Below are 20,484 nucleotides of genomic sequence, written 5' to 3' on the forward strand. Positions count from 1 at the left end.
AACAAATCCTTCAACTACTAGGAGAGAGAAAACAAACACCCTCACTGCCAGGGACAATGGGGGAAGAGAAAAAGCAAATCTTATCTGTCTCCAGGAAGAGACAAAGTCCTCCTTCCTGACCCCAGGTACTTCTGTGAGAAGGGAAGAAGCAAAAGCTGTCTGTCCCTGGGCGGTGGGCAGGAAGGCATCTCAGACTCCCAGCCAGTACCAAAACAAAGCACAGATCTGCCACTGATTGAGGAGATTCAAAAAAATGGTCTCCTACTCAACACCCACCATAAATACAAAGCATAGTTTGGCTGCCCCAGAAAAGGCTTCGGGAGGAAAAGACACAAATCTCCTCTAAGAACCAGATTCCCCCAATCTGGGAGATAAAAATCATAATACAGTCATACACTGGCATACAGTAATTAAAATGAACTATGTACAACAAAATGGATAAACCCTAAATGTAGTAAGAATTCAAAGTCAAACATGAAAGTCAAATATACATATTGCATGATTCTATCTATAAAAAGCTTAAACACAAGCAAAACTAATCTACACTATTAGAAGTTATGAGAGAATTTTCTTCAGGCAGAAGGAAGTAGTGACAGGAAGCAGCCATGAGAGGGATTTCTAGAAAGCTTACAATCTTTCTTTTATGCTAATTATGCTAATGAGCACATTTTGCTGGTACAAAACACTAAACTGCACATTTTTGCTGTCAGGTATATAATCTAAATTTTAAAAATTACACACTAAAAATCCACAGCAGTGTTTTCTAATACTAACACAATTAAAAGGGGGAAAAACCCAAAATGAACTTGTCTATATACAGATACCGTATAATTGGATTCTGTTGGTAATTTCACTTGGACAGTTTATTTCTTAGAGTTTTCAGCTTCACTTGCCACTCCCAGCCATCATATTTTGGGACACATTAGCTTAAGTCTCTCTCTTGAGATATGGCACTAATACCTCTTAATCCACAAAGTATTTTCAAAAGCAGTGACAGGGACAAGCAGATGAGGAAGATGGACACAAAGAATGAACTCACAGCAAGAAATGAGGCAAAACTGATCTACCTTGAAAAGCTGAAAAGGACCAAGGTGGACTACATTAGGATGCATGTTTGGCGATCCAAAAGGAATACTAAGAGGGAATGTGATGATTGCCATGACAGTCCAAGTGGTACCATGAATGTCACGCCCACGACACACCCTCTCTCCCCTTAATTTCTGTTATCCCACCAGGAATGTGCACCTGAGCAGATCTCCACAAGCACATTCCAACGTGCCTAAAGAGATCCATAGAGTCAGAGAGTTCCAACCCAAGCATTTCATGCTTCACCAGACCTTCAAAGCATTAAACAACCACATCCAAAGAAACACTGAAAACTCAAATTCCAAAATAATCTCAAAGCTCACCCTTGAACACATCAGTACTGCTCACAGTACTCCCAACTTTTAATGATTCTAATCATTCATAATGAAGTGATAAATCATATAGTATACTTCTCTTTAGCTTAGGTCACTTAGTGTTTTTAATGTGTAGTTATAAACAAAATAGATGAAAGTGTAGAATTTTTAATCAGAGAAGAGAATATATACAAAATTAAAATAAAATGGACACTCTAAGACTAAACGACACCATATCTGAAATTCAGATCTCAGTGGATGATTTTATTGATAGACTGAATACGGCAGAAGTCAGTATCAGTGCAGTGGTATCAGTAACTAGCATATGGCAAAACTAATAGAGAAAAGAAAGAGTGAATAAAACAGAGAACAAGAAAGAGACAGGAGATGCTGAAAAGTTACACAGAGATGGAATGGGAGTCTCCAAGGGGGAAGAAACATAACAGAACCTATACTCAAAGAGAAAAAGAATGAGAAATTTCCAAAATTGATTTTAAAAAATCAAGTTCCTAGAGCTCACCAAATCCTGAGCAAGGTAAGTTAAAGCAGAACTACATCTAGGAATACCACAGTTAAGATGCTGAAAATGATGGCCAAAGGAAAAAAATCTTTGACGTGGTCACAATATTGTCAAAGATCAATCAAAATAACAAAAGTCAAAAGATAATGGAATGACATTTTTAAAGTCAGGAGGGAAAAAAAATAACCACACACCTAGAATGCTACTATACCCAGTGAAAATACAGCTGGAGGCAAAAATTATGATATTTTCATACACACAAAAACTAGGGAATTTATTACCAGCAGGCTGGAACTAAAAAAACATTAAAGGGAGTTCTTCAAGCAGGAGGAACATGGTCCCAGGCAGAAAGATGAAAATGCTGGCAGTAAGTAAGATCATCAGAAAAAGGACATATGTGGTTAAATAGAAGTAGATACTAACTATACAATAATTGCAATGTCTTCTGAAGTTTAAAATATTTGTAACATTAACATATGCAAACAGTAACACAAAACGTTAGAGCAGATTAAATGGAGTTAGGATCCATGAAGAGGTAAAAGTAATCACTTCTATTAAATGGTTAAAAGTTAAAGTTACATATTAGAATTTCCAGTATAACTACAAAAAAAAAAAAAAGTATTAAGTGAATCAAAGGAAAATGTAATTAGTAAAAAATTTGTGAAGAAGAAAACAGAAGTTTGTACATGTAAATCAAATTATAACACCTATACACCAAATGAGAAATGGATTAAAGTTACAAGTAAAAGTAAAATTGGCAATCTCCACTAGAAAGCTCAACCATATACGCTTTATAGGAGTCACACTTTACTGGCAAGTTATAGGATGGTTCAAAGTCAAAAGCAGTAAATTATTTACTAGAAAACTATTAACCAAATGAAAGCTCTTATAGTTGTATCAATAAAAAATAAATTTTAAGGCAAGAAATATTACTAGAGAGACAGAGGGATGTTACTGAAGAATAAAGGGGGATCTGACTAAATGATACGGTGGTTCTGAAACTGCTCCCGCATGACAGGACGTGCAAACGTATAAAGTGAGAATGACAGAATTGAAGGAGAAATATACAGATCTATAATCATAATGGGAAACTTGAAGTAATAAATCTCAATATCTGCTAGAAGAGGAAATCCTGTAGAAGTGGGAAGGACCCGAATATAGTCAATAAAATCGGCCCAACGGACGTATACAGACTACTGTACGTAACAATGACAGAGTTCCCATTCTTTCCAAAGATAAGCCACGTGCTGAACCATAAGGAAAACCTCGCCAAACTCCTAAATATTGGGATTCTTTGAGTATATTTTCTGGTCACAATGGAATGAAGTCTGAGATTAATAAAAGAAAGATGAGTAGACAATCCATGGCTGTCTGGCAATTAAATAATGCACTTCTAAATAATCCTTGGTTCAGAGAGGTAAAAATGGAAGTTAGAAAATATTTAACATTAGATAGCAAAGCCACACAAATACAAATTTGTGTGTTATAGCTAAAGCAATGCTTGGAAGTGAAGGGCTAAACCCTTCATTATATTTTTCTAACAGAAAATGGGAAAGGAGTAACTCAAAGTTTTACCGAGAAATTCAAAGATTTAACTTTCTATCTCAAAAAGCTATGAAAAAATTAAAAAATGCAGGAAAAGGAAATAACTCTGAAAAGAGGAGAAAGCATATTTATATTTATAAACATATAGTAGAGAAAATCTTCTAAAACAAATGCTGGTTCCCTTAGGTCAACTTTTAAAAGACTTATCAAGAAAAAAAAAACAGAAAAAGTAAAAATATCAGTAAGTAAAAATATCAATATCAGGAATAAAAAAAGATATCACTGTAGGAAATACTGACAACCAAAAAAGAGTAAGAGACTATTATGAACACATGTGCAGCAATATAAAAGATAAACTTGAATGAATGGATAAATTCTCCAAAAAACACAAATTACCGAAGTTGATGAAAGAATGAGAAAATCTAAGAAGCAGGAATATGAGTCTACAATTAAAATTTTCCCACAGACTATTTCTCAGGCCCAGATGGTTTCACTGGCAAATTTTTGCAAATATTTACAGAAGATCTTTTACACAAACTCTTCGAGAATATAGTAAAAGGAATCACTTATTAATTTTTTACACACTGCCAAAACCTAAAAAAGATTTTAAAAGAGAGGGAACTACAGAGCAATCACTCTCAGAAATTAAATATAAAAATCCCAAACAAAAGAGTAAAAACATAACATGTTAATGGATAATAAGATTTACTACTATAAAGATGTAAATTGCCTCAAAATTAATCTACAGATTCAATACAGTCACAATCAAAATTCCAGCATGTGGGGTGCCTGAGTGGCTCAGTGGGGTAAGCCTCTGCCTTCAGCTCAGGTCAGGACCTCAGGGTCCTGGGACAGAGCCCTGCATCAGGCTCTCTGCTCAGTGGGAAGCCTGCTTCCATGCCCCATCCCTCACCCCAGCCTCTCTGCCTACTTGTGATCTCTGTCAAATAAATAAATAAAATCTTAAAAAAAAAAATCCCAGCATGTTTTGTTTTCCATGAGTGTTGTTTAAATTAACAAGATAATTCTAAAATTTACATGGATATGTAAATGGCCAAGAAAAGTCAAGGCAGTGTTGAATAAGGCTGAAGGTTTACACTATTAGCTAACAACACTTCTTATAAAGCTATCATAATTAAGCCCCGCATGGGGTTCTCTGCTCGGTAGGGAGCCTGCTTCCCCCTCTCTCTCTGCCTGCCTCTCTGCCTACTTGTGATCTCTCTATGAAATAAATAAATAAAATCTTTAAAAAAAAAAAAAAGTAAAAGTTAGCCAGAGAGTGGGAGAAAATATTAACAATACAAATATTTTTTAAAAACTCATCTACCACTAAAAAACAAAAACAAAAAAAGACTGGCAAGCCAATAGAAAAATGAACATAAGACTTTGGACAAGAGACAAAAGAACTTCAAAATCACAAAAAGAGGGCAATGAACATATGAAAATTGTCCATTATTACTGCAGGTTAAAACCACAAAGAGATACTGCTACATTTCCAACAGAAGGGCTAAAATGAACAATAGCACAGGTTGGCAAGGCTGCGGAATAATTGAAACTCATATGCTGCTCCTGGGAATGTAAATTGAAACAAACAGTCTGAACAACTCATTGGCAGGATCCTCTAAGGCTGTGAACAAATATACACCATATGACCCAGCCTTTCACTCCTAAGTGTTAGCCAACAGCAATGGGTATTATGGGTATCTATGGCCACCAAAGACCTGTATTATAATGTTCAGAGCACCTCTATCACAGGACCAAAGCGGAAACGGCTCAGGTCTATGGTAACAGCAGAATGGATAAATAACTGGTGTGTTCGTATAACGGAAGGGGTTGCAATAATGAGAATGAATGGCAACAGCTCCAGGCAACCTGTAGAGACGAGTCTCACAAACACAATGCTGGTCGAAATGAGCTAGACGCAAAGATAATATTATGATCATATTACTCCGTTTACATAAAGCACAAAAACAGACAATATTCACCTATTCTGCAAGAGGTCAGGACAGAGGTTAACCTTGGTGGAGGTTGTGAATGATGGTAACATTCTGTTTATCCTTACGAAAATCTATAATCTAAAAAAAATTCAGAGAAGAATTGTCTCTGGATGATAGGCTTCTTTGAATCCTAGTTATCACAGCCAGAAAGTTCTTTTTAATGAATCCTCATATCCTGAAAGTTTGACCAAGGTTCCTAACTGGAATCTCTAAATTGATCTAGTCTAAAAATAAAAAATGACTTGCACTACAGCAATTTAAGAGGTCTAAGACGTCCAGTACATGTTACGGTGTATCATAAATAAAATATTTTAGTTTTTTTAGACTACCTAATGGAATTCCAGGTTAACTGCTATATACTAATTTGATTTTCTAAGAAAACCTATTTTGAGCAGTTTCTTAAATATACTATATTTCTAAGATACATAAATGTGGTCTCTGTCAAAATTCAAAGAAAAACATTTCCCGTTTTTACGAAAGTGATTCTTTTTATGAAAGTGGACACAGCAGGAAGATTATTATCAACTGTTCAAAATATTTATATTTTTAGATAAGACTGTATTTCTCTGTATATACGTCATCTTTGCCTTTGCTATTTCATAACACCTAGAACAAAAGATAAATGAATTCAAAATGTCCTTGGAAAAACATCTCATAAAATGCAGATGAACCGCTATTAGAGAAAATTTTTTGAGAAAGAGAAGAAAGTGTATTACTAAACTCTATTTGCCCAGATTCTGGACGGTGAAATGCACCTGGTATGCACTGTCTACCTGAAGAGCAGGGGTGTGCCGTCTGCAGCAGGGGTGAATGATGTCCCCACCTGTATCTGAATGATGAAGGCAGAAGCTCCAAGAGATACCCTCCATCATCAGATGGGGGTTCCCCTCAAGGAACAGCACAACAGTAGACCCCTGAAAACGAGAGCTAGCCCTCTGAAAGCCTCTTGGACTTCATACCTCCAGCCTTTTTTCTTTTTCCTGTGTGAGAGAAACAGACTTCTATCTTGCTTAAGCCCCCATGATTTTGCATTTCTTTATTACATTTGAACAAACCTTGGGTAGGCTCTTAGCCTGCATCATTCCAAAGTTATATTTTAGAAAGCAGAATTCATCAATAATGCCCATTGGTTATAACCTTCTTAATCGTCTTTAAGTAGAAGTAACTCCCAGGCTTTCATCAGCACAGGCAGGTACTATGATTAAAATTCAGTCACTACTGTCCACCCTGCTACAACAGGCAGAGCTGGGGTTTCCCTATTTTCCTGTCCCGAATGTATCTCTGGGCAACCACCTCATACTCAACGAAAAGCAACTCTATCCATGTGTATCTGCTGTATCACGTTACTCCATTCCTTTCATCAAATATTGAGTGGGTGTTTATCATAACTAGGCACTAATGCTGGTTACGAAAGATGCAAAGATGACAAGAAACAAACAGGGACAAGAAAGCCCTGCTCCAAGAAGCTACAGCATCAGGAGAGCCAGATGCAGCCCATGACTGCTTGTTGTCTAACCAACAACATTTCCGCCTCTCTCCTCCCTACCCACAGAAACCCAGAATACTCACGTGCAGGTGAGGACCAGGCTTCTCCTATTGCTAGGAGGTGAATGATGCTGGTCTAAACCAGCCGTACTAATATCATCCCCCGGGATAATCACTGCACTAAGTGTGGGCATGTGACTCAATTTCAGCGGATGAAATGTAAGCAGCGTTCTCGATGTCCTTCCCCCTCTGCCACTTTGGACCGGGACACTGGCGTGCTGCTGTTGCTGCAGGAGCTATCTTGAATCCATGACATAAAGGCCAAGAAAACTCCAGAAATCTTGCAATGCTAACACTGTGACGCACCATCTTCAGTCACTTGTTCTACATTTTTTTAAATCTCTCTTGAAGTCACTGGTTTTCTGTTATTTACATTTCACTTCTTTTCTGAGAGACACAAATCAATGTATGAGACAATTTTCAGTAGCTGCTCTTTTTAAAAATAAATTTTATTTATTTATCTGACAGAGAGAGACACAGCAAAAGAGGGAAAACAGGCTGAGGGAATGGAAGAGGTAGAAACAGGGCTCCTGCAGAGCAGGGAGCCCCACGCGGGGCTCGATCCCAAAACCCTGGGGATCATGACCTGAGCAAAGGCAGACATTTAATGACTGCGCCACACATGTGCCCCAGTAGCTGCTTTAATAGAGAATGAGCAAGGGTTTATAGGAGTGAAAAGACAAATCTGCTTTAAGTGCTTAATAAGGCTGTCCAAAAAGAGAGAGAGAAGGGGAGAGAGAGATGTGAACTTTCATTGAAAAATTATTTTTCTATGCCTAAAGAATCATGGTACCTGAGGAAAACAGTGACTTGTCTGCCAGACAAGAAGGCAAAGATATAATGATGGAAAATCATGTAGATCAGGGTGAGGACTGTGGATTTTATTTCCCATGGGACAGGGAGTCCTTGAAGCAGTTTAAGCGGGGTGATAATGACATCAGATTTCCCGATTTACAAATATTACCCTGGCACTCAGAGTAGAAGACTCGTGGGCAACAGGGCAGCAAAACATACAGAAGTAGGTGACAAACGATAAGGCTGAACTGTTAGCCTGTGGGAAGTGAGCGCCAGGGAGGACCCCGGGAAGACTGTTTCTCAGCTGGCTGGCCAAAGGACAGAGGCTGTTAGGAGGGGGACAGGCCCCGGGTAAAGCTCTACTGAGATATACTGACTCTGAGTGTGTGCAGGACATGTGGGTAGCTAGGCCTCCAATAAAAGAATAAAGATCAGGAACCAAAAAATGAAAACCAGCTACAGGCAGGCATAGAGAATACTTACATTACTGATAATCATTCCTAGGTTCTATTCTTCTGATATTAATGCATTACTTAATTAATCTGCATTTCATTACCTACATATTATAAAGTCCACAACGATTAAAATGTAAGCATAGCTAGAGAGACAAATAGCTAAATATAAGTTTAATTAAAACTTGTTATACTTTCAAATTCCAACTGAGGAGTGTTGTCCTCCCAGGCTTCAAGGTTCAAAGCCCTATTTTGTTCACAGCTCAGTCTGCCCGAAGTCTCCGTGTTTTAGAGGCATAAGAGGTGTTCCAGCATTTCTCGTGGCTTCCATCAGTGTCTCGTGACTTCCCTTTAAACACGGCAGTGAACATCTGTTGTCTGCCTCCCCATCGTCTTCCTTCCTTTCTTTCAGAAATAGCTCTGCAGTTTTGTCTGGTGATCCCCAAACATCTGCTTTGGTCCAGGTTTAAGTGGAAGCCCCGTCTGAACTCGAGCAGGTGGTTCCAATTTACACTAACCACTTCCTGGGCCGTGGTGATGGTTCAGTGACAGGAACACAGCTTAACTGTGTCTAAGCATGAAACAGGGCTTTTGTAAGCACTACTCCATCCTCTGTCCACATGAGAGCCACAGTGAGCCTGAAATGAGAGCCAAGGCAATCATCGGGCTCTCAAGAGAAGCAATCTAGAACCGCTGGAGACTACTACCTAGAGTGTGAGAAAAGCCAGCACAGGAGACAGGGACTGAGTCACAAGGACAGTAAATGACACGCGCACGCTACCTAACTTTAGACTTTTAGTTACATGAATAGCAATACCTGTGGCATTTTCTGTTGCTGAAATGGAAAGAATTCTAACTGGCTCTTATAAGATCATAGAAAACACACACACCAAAAAGCCTTCACAGGAGTGCTCAAAACAACGTCTCGCAACATTCCAAGGGGAAATCCCAGTATATACCAAAGTTCTCTAATTCTGTCTTAGGTACTAGTGTCCTAGTAGGTCATCCACAGTACTGTTAGAAAGTTAAAACGTCTTTCTCCCCAAAGTATGTCTAAATGAACACTACTGCTGCCTCACTAGCTGTCCCCCATTCAGATCTGCATCACTCAGACGATCCCGTGTCATGGGAGCCGGAGCACTGCCTGTCACTCCCTTCACGCACTTCTTCGTGTCCACTCCACTCCATCTACGACCTCTACTATTCCTACTCAGCAACTACAAAAACAACAAACAAAAAACCCCCCACAAAACCCAGCTACTAGAAAAGAAATATTGGACATAAGAGAGTACCACTATACTCCGGGAAGTGTAACTCTTTAATTATATATTACAAATGGAAGGAAAAAGCACAAAAATATTTGTATTTTTTAATGTATTTCCTCCATCCATTTAGTCAGGGTGGAGAGGAAAAAAGTCCATCTCAGGACAAAAGAACCACACTAGGAAATGAAAAGCATGCTAGATGATGGCAATTAGGTCAGGATATTGACCTAAGTTTTGGTTTTGTTGAGATTTTTATATTGATCAAATAGTGATGTAATTGATCCACTGTTCAAGAAGACAGAGACTGGGCTCGCAGCAATCTGCATATTGTCTTTTAAGTCTCCTTTACAGGCATCCTCTCATTCAAGAATAAGAATGAGGATACTATCAGCTAAGATAAAAAGGCTCTGGGATGAGATAGTCAAAACAACGATCGTAAAGAAACTGAAAGGCAAGAGCAGAAGAGAGATCCACATCAAAGAGCCCTAAAAGGCAGAATTCGAAACAAAACAAAACAAAACTTGTATTAGTGATTTCAGAAAACAAGTAAAAAACCTCGAAAGCATTATGGGAAGTGATGCCTGGGTGGCTCAGTCGGCTAAGCATCTGCCTTCAGCTCAGGTCATGACCCCAGGGTCCTGGCATCGAGTCCCACACCAGGCTCCCTGCTCAGCGGGGAGTCTGCTTCTCCCTCTGCCTGCTGCTCCCCCTGCTTGTGCTTTCCTCTCTCTCTGTCTGACATATTAATAAATTCTTAAAAAAAAAAATTATGGGAAACAGAAAGATTTTTTTTTAATTAGAGAGAAAAGGAAACATACCAGTATACAGGAGATGAAAACCCAAACTACATATTATAAACACGTTTAGAGATGACTCAAGCACAAGTGAAATAACAGAAATAAAAGCAACAACCCAATAAGTAGCCAAAGCAACACTACTTGAACTGAAAAAGACCCTGATTAGAGAGGAATCCTGATTAGGACCCTGAAAGTAGTCTTATTTCAAGCAAAATACATTTTTCAAAAAGATCCATACATAGGTATAAGGCAAATTCAGGGATTAATTTAGTTTTTTACAACCCTATGAGTATCTAAGTAGAATTCTTAAAAATGTTTTGTACAAACGCAGAGAATTCAGACTGATGTCATCTCTCACCACTGCTGAACACATATCAGAGGTACAATAACTATGTTAAATTCAACTATGATGACTTCACTATTCTATAAATGACCAAAATATAATTTATGTGTAAAGGGATAACAAAGAGAAAAACACTGTCATAGACACAAGAATTTAGAAGGCATTTACTCATGTAATATTCCTTTTAAAATCATTTGAATAAAAAAATACAGGCTTTTGAAAAAATGAACCAGAACAATTCAAATATAGAAGTTCATGTAATTTAAAAATATATTAAGCAAAGAAACGTGAATATCGAAGTTATATGGTTAAAAAGTTATTAAAAATAATTCAAAAGGGAAAAAAAATTCCAAAGGAATTATTGAAAGAGAAGACCAATGATATAAAAGTTATAAAAAAATTTTTTAAATCTTGGTTTTCCCAAGTACTGAAATTAAGGGAAAGAAGAAAACAAAGGTACGCTAAATTTCTCATTTTACAAAAGTAATCAATAGACACAATTTATTTCTTGATATTTAGAGAGAAATTGACTCGAAATATTTTTATAATTAAAAAATAATCGGGGCACCTGGGTGGCTCAGTGGGTTAAGCCTCTGCTCAGGTTATAATCTCAGGGTCCTGGGTTCGAGCCCCGCATCGGGCTAACTGCTCAGCGGGGAACCTGCTTCTCCTCCTCTCTCTCTGCCTGCCTCTCTGCCTACCTGTGATCTCTGCCTGTCAAATAAATAAATAAAATCTTTAAAAAAAAAATGCAAAAAGTGATAATGAATCAATGATTTGAAAAAGTTTTCTGAAGTTAACTTAATAGGCATGTTATGGTTATGTCCCAATATTCAAGAATCTACATACAATTTATATATATGTATAAACATATACACACAGACACATACACACATTTTTTTTAAAGATTTTATTTATTTACTTGACAGACAGAGATCACAAGTAGGCAGAGAGGCAGGCAGAGAGAGGGAGGAAGCAGGCTCCCTGCTGAGCAGAGAACCTAATGCGGGGCTCCATCCCAGGACCCTGAGATCATGACCTGAGCCGAAGCAGAGGCCTAACCCACTGAGCCACCCAGGCGCCCCACATACACACACTTTAAAAACTAAAGGAATACACACCACAGAGTAAAGTGTTAGCTATTTCATAGCTGGAAATTTATTATTCCTTTGACTTGTTTATGTTTTCTAAAATTTTAATAATCCTTTCTCAATTTCATTCATTCATTCAACAAGTAATTATTAAGCCCCAACTATGTGCCAGTCAGGCACTCATGAAAAAACACTCTGCAAAACACAAAAATCCTGCCCTTCCACAGTTCTTCTTCTTGAGGAAAGGAATGAGAGAATGAACTAAGCAAACAAGGCAATGGCGTCTCTGAGAAGAGAATTTGTGGCACAGAGAAGAGAATGGAGGAAAAGAGGACAAGGAGTTCTGGAGACTGAGCTGGCATGGCAAATTTTTAAAAAGACTCTGTGTGTGTGTGTGTGTGTGTGTGTCTATGTATTTGTTAGAGAGAGAGAGCACAAGCAGGGGGAGCAGCAGGCAGAGGGACAAGCAGACTCCCCCATTAAGTAAGGAGCCCAATGTCCAACGCGGGGCTGGATCCCAGGACCCTGGGAACATGACCCAAGCTAATGGCAGACACTTAACCGACTGAGCCACTCAGACACCCCTCACATGTCAATCTTAAAAGATGGGGGTATGGGTAATATTGAGGGGACACTAAGCAAAGACTGGAAGGAGATGAGAAAGGCAAAATATACAGGCATCTGGTGTCCAGTGCCAAAAGCATGCTGAGCCAAAGCAAAGGTGGAAACCGAAGCTTGTGGCCGGTTTGAGAAACACTGAGGAAAATCAATAAAAGGATATAAAAATGTATTCAAACATCAGAGACATATCAAGATGCGGAGACTCAAGGTAGTTTTGTTTAACTCACCTTTATAATCTCTGGAATTTTGCAAATTTTCTTAATAGAACTATACTGATTATATTAACAAAAAAATAACAAAACCCTAAAAACTTCTTGCTAAAAAATCAGTGTTTAAAATTCGATTAAATCTATGCTCAGAGCTATGCAAAAAAAAAAAAAAAAATTGTAATTATATAATCAACATGTGCTCATTAGAAAATATCTGGAAACTGCCCCCCAAAATGTGTTTTTTAATAAGCCATGGGCTCACTAACTTGAGGTCTTCTTCCTCTGTCTAGCATCCGTTAATTCTACAGGACCACTATTCTCACTGATACATGGAGCCATGGATTATCAAGATGAACAAAACTTTTAAAAATCTCTATATCAATGCATTTCAAAGTGTGGGTCTTACTTCTCTTGCATCAGAATTAACCGAGAAACTTGCTAAGTTGCAGGTTCCTGGATCACACCCCAAAGCTAGTGGATCTGAATCTTATAGTAGAGCCTGGAAACCTGCTTTTTTTTTTTTCCTTAAGTTTTTATTAAAATTCTAATTAGTTAACATATCATACAATATTGGTTTCAGGAGAATTTAGTGATTCATCACTTACATCCAACACAGTGTGCTAACCACAACTGCCCTCCTTAACAGCCATCACTCATTGAGCTCATTCCCCACTCAGCAATCTCCACGAACCCTCAGTTTGTTCTCTAGAGCTAAGCATCTCTTATGGTTTGCCTCCCTCTTTTTTTTCCTTCCCTTATGTTCAGCTGTTTCATGGAAATCTGCTTTTTAACATTACCCCTAGATGATTTATATGCACAGTAAAGGTGGAGAACTACTTACATAGTTTAAGGACAGTAAAGATAATTTAGCTGAAAAACTGCCTCTAGAATCTTGTACTGACCAAGATTCAACTCTTAAATTTCTACCATTCCTAAATTTACTTTTCCTGAGCTTGGCCGGGCAGTTTCGGTCAGCATGCCCAGCATATGTCAAATCATGATGTTCTTAAAAGCTTACATGGCAAAATAGGTCACAACAAGCACATGGTATTAACCTATGTTAAAATCCTGGATTAGTTAGCAAACAGAAAAGATTAAGGTCATTATGGTAGTGCTAGTTTGGACTCACAGAACGATCACTCACACCAGCACAAATTCAATTTGATCAAGAAAACACACTCGTTATAAGCCCAAGACACTGATTTAAAGATTTCATCATCCACCTACACAGACTCTATCATCCATCTGCACATTTATTTTTATACTTTTCTACACTTTAACCCCCCAAATGAAAATTATGTGGATTTAAATTATGGAATTAGTTTTCTTAGGTGGTTGGAGGATTTTAGAATCTAGAGCTGCAGTGTGGGGAATAACTCTTAATTTGCCTGAAGAAGTAATCCATTTTTCTTGAACAAAAGGATCATGTATATACCTCAGTGTGACCATTCTGAGTCAGCTAAAGAAAAGCAGAGGAGGGGTGAATTCATATAAATTTTCACCCATAAACTAGTAAGTTAGAGGAAAATATTCCATTGACAGAAACATTTTAATATAAGTATGTACTTGTCATAAAAAGATATAGGATTATTTCTATATTAGGGTATGGAAAAATATGTAGCCTTATTTTTTTATTTTATTATTTTTTAAAGATTTTATTTATTTATTTCACAGACAGAGATCACAAGTAGGCAGAGAGGCAAGCAGAGACAGAGGTGGAAGCAGGCTCCCGGCTGAGCAGAGAGCCCAATGTGGGGCTCAATTCCAGGACCCTGGGACCATGACCTGACCCCGAAGGCAGAAGCTTTAGTCCACTGAACCACCCAGGTGCCCCTGTAGCCTTATTTTTATAAAGAGGATCATTACTCCTGAATGAAAACTTGAGAAGCTATGCCATGAATCATTTTGTAAACCAGGACTCCCACCCCCCCGTGCTCGCTTCGGCAGCACATATACTAAAACAGGACTCCCACCCCCTTCTATTAGTCTCTTTTGTGGGTTATACCTTTTTTATATGCGTTTTTAAGCAAGGGTGGGCCTTTATGCTTATCTGTTTGAAAATAAGGATTCCAATTTGGCAGAAACTATTACTTGGACTGGCATTTTCTCATTCTTGGCAAGTGGTATTAAAAATTATTTTGATAAGTCAATTTAGAAAAACCAGCAAAGGAAATCCAATGGTGTTAAAGCTGGAAAGCTTTAAAATGAACAGAAATAGCCCACATAAGTCACTAAATCCAAAAATGTCTTCAGTGTATGCATCCATACATTGACAGAAGGCCTGAGATAAATCCTAAAGTTTGATAAGTGAAGGGTTGCGTGGGCTAAGTCAGGACAAATGCAGATCACATAGGTTGCTTATTTACTTGATAGCCATCTGTCAAAAATTATGCTCTTAGGAAACATAAAATTCCCCTCAAAGATGAATTAATGTAGTTAATAATGAAGATGAAACATTATGTCCAAAAAGCTACTATCAGATGTTTATGAAATGTACCCACTATTATGTTTTCAGGAATTAATTCATTTATTTGGCAGTTCATGGTGCTCCCACGTTTCAAAAGCAGAATTATCCAATGGCCATTACCAGCTCATGAGGTGTTGGGGTCCAACGGCATAATGTACCTTATATCAGTACTTTCCAAACCCTACCTTGTTTAAGAATTACTCGAGGCTTATTAAAACAGATTCTGATCTCTCCCTTAGAGATTCTGATCGGCTCAGGGCCTGATATAAGAATCTGCATTTCTAACAAGCTCATAGGAAAGCTGCTGGTCTAAGGTACTTCGAGTAATACTGCTCTAGATGGCATCTGGTACCAGAGTGGCACAAAGTCTAGAAAATAAACATCTAACTTCAAAGTGATACCTAATAGTAACCATCATCTAGATGGTTACAACTTCCAAAAGATTCTTATTTTTAGTATTCAACTGCATTTAGTATTTAACTGGAGATATGATGGCTAAGGGCACTTAGGTACCACTGAGATGTACTGGGATAAAGAATTTTTAAAATAACTGAATCCCCAAGAAAATCACATAAGACTTTGCAGCAAAACTTAACTTGTATTAATGAACAAATCAATGAATGATACAAATTGTGGGAAAACACTTTCTAAGCAATATTTTAAGTAACCCTTCCATATGATGAAACCAAACACATGTACAGTGTTCACTTTGTACAGTAATTATTTTAACAATATAGAATAAACATAAAAGTGATGTAATTCCTAACTACTCCAAGTTTTGAATTAGGTATTCAAAAAAATGTAATGAAAGAGAAAATGATGGGGCACCTGGGTGGCACAGTGGGTTGAGTGACTGACTCTTGATTTCATCTGGGGCCTTGGTCTCAGGGTTGTGGGATCGGACCCCACAGCAGGCTCCCCCCATCAGCACAGAGTCTGCTTGAGATTCTCTCTCCCTCTCCCCTGCCCCCTCCACCTCCCCTATCCACTCATGGGCTCTCTCTGTCTCCCTCTAAAATAAATAGATAAATATCCTCCCCCCCCCCAAAAAAAAGAAAATGATGGTGGTGACATATTCTACGCTTCTTTAGGGAGCAGCATAATGCAGAATATCAGAGCCCCAAGTTCTATATCAGCTTTCCCACTGACTCATTTTGACCAACATATCATTGCGTGTTTAGTGACCTCATCTACAAAATAAGGGTGTTAGATTAACTGGTCTCTAAGGAGCCTTCCAGCAAACATTCTGAAATGACTCTAATAAGCCTATTTACCACACTTACCTTCAAAATAAAATGTTAACTCTTGATGAAAATTCATCCGTACTGTTTTATCTTAAAGGACCAAATTTAATTAAATATTACCTGCTTCCTATTAACCCACTGTTTAATTTTCAAGACTCCATGTGGAGGTGTTTTACATAGTAAAGGGCAGGTTTTCCTACAGCACATCAAACACGAGTGCTCTCTGTAATGAGAATTCTTTTCTCCTTTCCAATTTGAAAGTTTTTGTGTGTCAGATAAGAAATTGAATTTATTATAGATAATTGCAAATGAGGCTGCCTGGGATATTGGTCCTTGCTCACAACCTAGTGTGTCAGCAACCGGGAGAAAATGAACCTAAGAATAAGGAGGACAACTGAACTCCTCTACTGCGAGTCCTCAATGCTGAGCATTCGAATCTCTAAATTAAGGACAGAAGGTAGTAACATCCTTACCAAAGCATGAAAAATTATTTCTTCCATCTCTTCATAGAGTTTTCCCTGAATATGACCATTATCAATAATCCCTATTAATAGCAAATAACTGATAAATTATCTGCTGTATGGTCTTACTGTAGAAGATTTTTATTACTATTTATTGTTAATATAAATGTAATTAAAATGCAGAATTGCAGAGTTTTAGGAGTAATTAGGCTAGAAAATCACAGTGGGTCCCACCTGTAGAGTAATAAAAAGCAAGACTTCCGTCATTATTGTTTTTTAAATTCTCTCACTCCAGTAGACACCTGCATGACAAGTGTCTCCTATGGCTTCAAGGCAGGCTGCCTTTTCTACAATGTCTAGCCTATTTCAAATGTTTGAATTTCTCTTCAGTTACAGATCTAGTTTTTCCTAGTCATTGAAGTCAGGTAAAAACAACCTGAATCTTCTCTCCAAATGTGACAGCTCACGTTTTACTATTACAACTTTTGAAATCTTTCTAATCAATCATGATGAGATATTTTCTTGATACACAAAGGCATTGGTCAAAGCTGGTCATTTTATAATATGTCCATATCAATATTTGTAACCAAAGTTACATGTTCTTCTTGAACATTTTAAGCAACCCCAGATAAGAAAAAAGATTTTCCTTTAGGTTTTGTTTCTCTATAAATTCTTTGGGGAATTTCTCAAATTCTCTTCAGGCATCCACATCTCATTTCTTTCTTTCTTTCTTTTTTTTCTTTTTAAAGATTTTATTTATTTGACAGACAGAGATCACAAGTAGGCCCATAGGCTGGCAGAGGTTGGGGGGCGGGGAAGCAGGCTCCTTGCTGAGCAGAGAAGCCCAATGTGGGGCTCGATCCCAGAACCCTGGGATCATGACCTGAGCGGAAGGCAGAGGCTTTAACCCACTGGGCCACCCAGGGGCCCCCACATCTCATTTCTTTCTCATAATCTCCAGGAAAGTTCTCATCAACAGTGAGAGAATCTCCATGCGATCATCACAGAACACAGCAAGTCTTGAATGTTGAAAAGTGCCAACCAATTCTTAGTTTAATATGTTTCTGATACAAAAGAAAAGAAGGCATCAGAATGAATAAAGAAACCCCTCCCAAATTCCTAACATGATTCTTATGGATTAAAATACTCAATTCCTAGACAAACCATAAGAGACTCTTAATCTCACAAAACAAACTTCGGGTTGCCTGGGGAAGGGGGGGAGGGAGAGGGTGGCTGGGATTATGGACATTGGGGAAGGCATGTGCTAGGGTGAGTGCTGTGACGTGTGTAAACCTGACGATTCACAGACCTGTACCCCTGGGGCTAATAATACATTGTATTTTAATTTAAAAATTTAAAAAATTTTTTCAGTTCCTGAAAAAAGTTCAGTTCCTGAAAACACACTAAAAGCTGTATGACTTCACTCAAATATTTCAGAGTAGATATACAAAATATAAAAGAAAATTTGTCGATTCTATACAGTAGTAGTAAAGTTTGTATATACGGCATTGCCATGAATGGGTGAGTAAACTGGTGATTTAGTAATCTGATAAATTGCCACCTTTCTGGAATATACCAGATTTCAATAAATTCTGGAATATAGGAAGGAAATGTGAATCCTTCAAAACTGTTTGAATTTCATTTTGGTCTTCATTTCAGAGGTTAGGCAAAAAAAATTAGGTAGTCTGGAGAATTTGAACAAATTTTATTGATCGTGATAACCTAATCACTTATGTTGGACTTCTATTAACTACCAGGGTAAAACAAAGAAAAATACAACTATTCCTAATTGTCTCTGAGTGATTTAAAAACCACCACTGGCTCCTCTGTGCCCAAGCTGAGGGCTAGAGGTAGAGACTAGAGAAAATAACAAAAACATTCCAGCCTTCATAGTCCCTCTACTGGGAGCAGGGGATTTAACAACATTCTTTTCCTAAACTAAATTAATTTGTGGCTTTCTAATATATGGAATTATTATGAATGAACGAGTAACAAAAAATTTTAGCACACCAATATTTAGTAATAACAAATGAAGAACTTTTAAACTTTCGAGTAAATATACTTGATTTTTTTTCTCCACAGATACCCACAGTTCTTTACATATTTTTATAAATACTAGCACAGGAGAAAAAATCAAATCAATATAATAACATTCAAAGAGCCATTTTAGTATAAAGTTAACAGAGCTCACTTAAAATACATGTTTTTTATGTTGCATATAAGAAATAAATACAGTGCCCATTATATTTTGGGCTGTTCAGAAGGAACGAATGAATGAATGAATGAATGAATGAATGAAAGAGGATTTTTCTTTCCTTGTGTGCCCTTTGAAACAGACCATTGGTTTATTCCAATTGAGAAGACATCTCAAGAGCTCTTAATGCAATGACTTAAAACTAGCATTTGTGCCATCAAACTCTAAACAATACAGTAAAGTATTTACTATTTCCCAAAATTTTGAGTTAATTGACAATTTTTCACAGTCACTTAATTTCTACTTTAATTTTAGATCACAGAACAGTAAAGACTGTCAGACCACTTGGCTCAGATCCCTGCCTTCATACAGATAAGACATAACTATGCCCATTTTCTTGCATACTTAAGCCAGTGAGACAGAACCTCAAAAGGACATTAAAAAGTGCTTTTTCGGGTGCCTGAGTGGCTCAGTGGGTTAAGCCGCTGCGTTGGGCTCAGGTCAAGATCTCGGGGTCCTGGGATCCAGTCTGGCATCAGGTTCTCTGCTCAGCAGGGAGCCTGCTTCCTCCTCTCTCTGCCTGCCTCTCTGCCTACTTGAGATCTCCGTCTGTCAAATAAATAAGTAAAATCTTAAAAAAAAAAAAAAGTGCTTTTTCCATAGTGGTTGTAATCACCATAAGCCCAGCATCAGCTCCCCCCAAACAGGGTAGTGAGAATATCCCAAACCTGCTGTGTTGTATGATAATCACGGGGAGATTATCCTCTCACTATTGATGAGACCATTCCTGGAGACACATCTGTGAGAGAGAGATAGGGATATCTAAAGAGAATTTTATAAATTCCCCGAATTTTAAACTTTAAATTTAAATTTTCTACCGAATTTACTCTGTAGAGAAAACATAAAGGTTTTTTTAAGTAACCTGAGGTTACTTAAACTATTCAAGAAGGACTTCTAACTTTGGTTATAAAACCTGGGAGGGAAAACGCGTTCCTCTCCGGGGTGTTCCCGAAATGCTCAGTGCAAGATTCAGAAACGGTCACTCTCTCTTCAAGGCCTCGTTCAAGTCTGCAATCAGTCAATCGGCCAGGAGAAGTTACAATACAAGTGGTACACAAAGTGGTCACTACATTTCATTCACATCCATTGCTTTTAAAAGAGTAAAAGTCATCTTAAATTTGGCTCCTTTTAATATTTGCAGGCAAAAATCTGGGAGGGTGTGGGAAAACAGGAAAGACTGTATTTTTTATGATTTACCAAACACTATGCCTCTCACCTTCAATACTGTCCTTTTCTGGTACCCACTTCCGTCTCACTCAACGCCTACTCGGTACAACCTAGTAAGACCATCTCCCAGGGGGTGGGAAATCTACACACAGGTGCCCGGCGGGCATACAGTCCGGACTCCGGACATGCATATACTTAATAACCTTAAAAATCAGAATAATGGTCCGTTCACACTGCAGGGGCAGCTCAGGTGTCCAGACACACGCTGGCTGCCGCTTGTGCCTCGTGATCATCAGGTGCGTGACCCTAAA

General features: G+C 38.0%; 1 protein-coding gene across 6 annotated transcripts in view; it reads right to left on the bottom strand.

Moving 5' to 3' along the window:
* The window catches only part of WDR17 (WD repeat domain 17), a 102,921-nt gene that overhangs the window by 82,168 nt on the left and 269 nt on the right, over positions 1-20,484 (bottom strand). The window contains exon 2 of one of the 6 annotated variants that reach the window (XM_059156104.1): positions 19,675-19,745. The exons of the other annotated variants lie outside the window; for them this stretch is intronic. The gene's annotated coding sequence lies outside the window, so the exon portion shown is untranslated. The remainder of the gene's footprint in view (positions 1-19,674; positions 19,746-20,484) is intronic. 6 annotated transcript variants of the gene reach the window in all.

The sequence above is a fragment of the Mustela lutreola genome, chromosome 18, assembly GCF_030435805.1.
Source record: "Mustela lutreola isolate mMusLut2 chromosome 18, mMusLut2.pri, whole genome shotgun sequence".
NCBI classification, from domain to species: Eukaryota; Metazoa; Chordata; class Mammalia; order Carnivora; family Mustelidae; genus Mustela; species Mustela lutreola.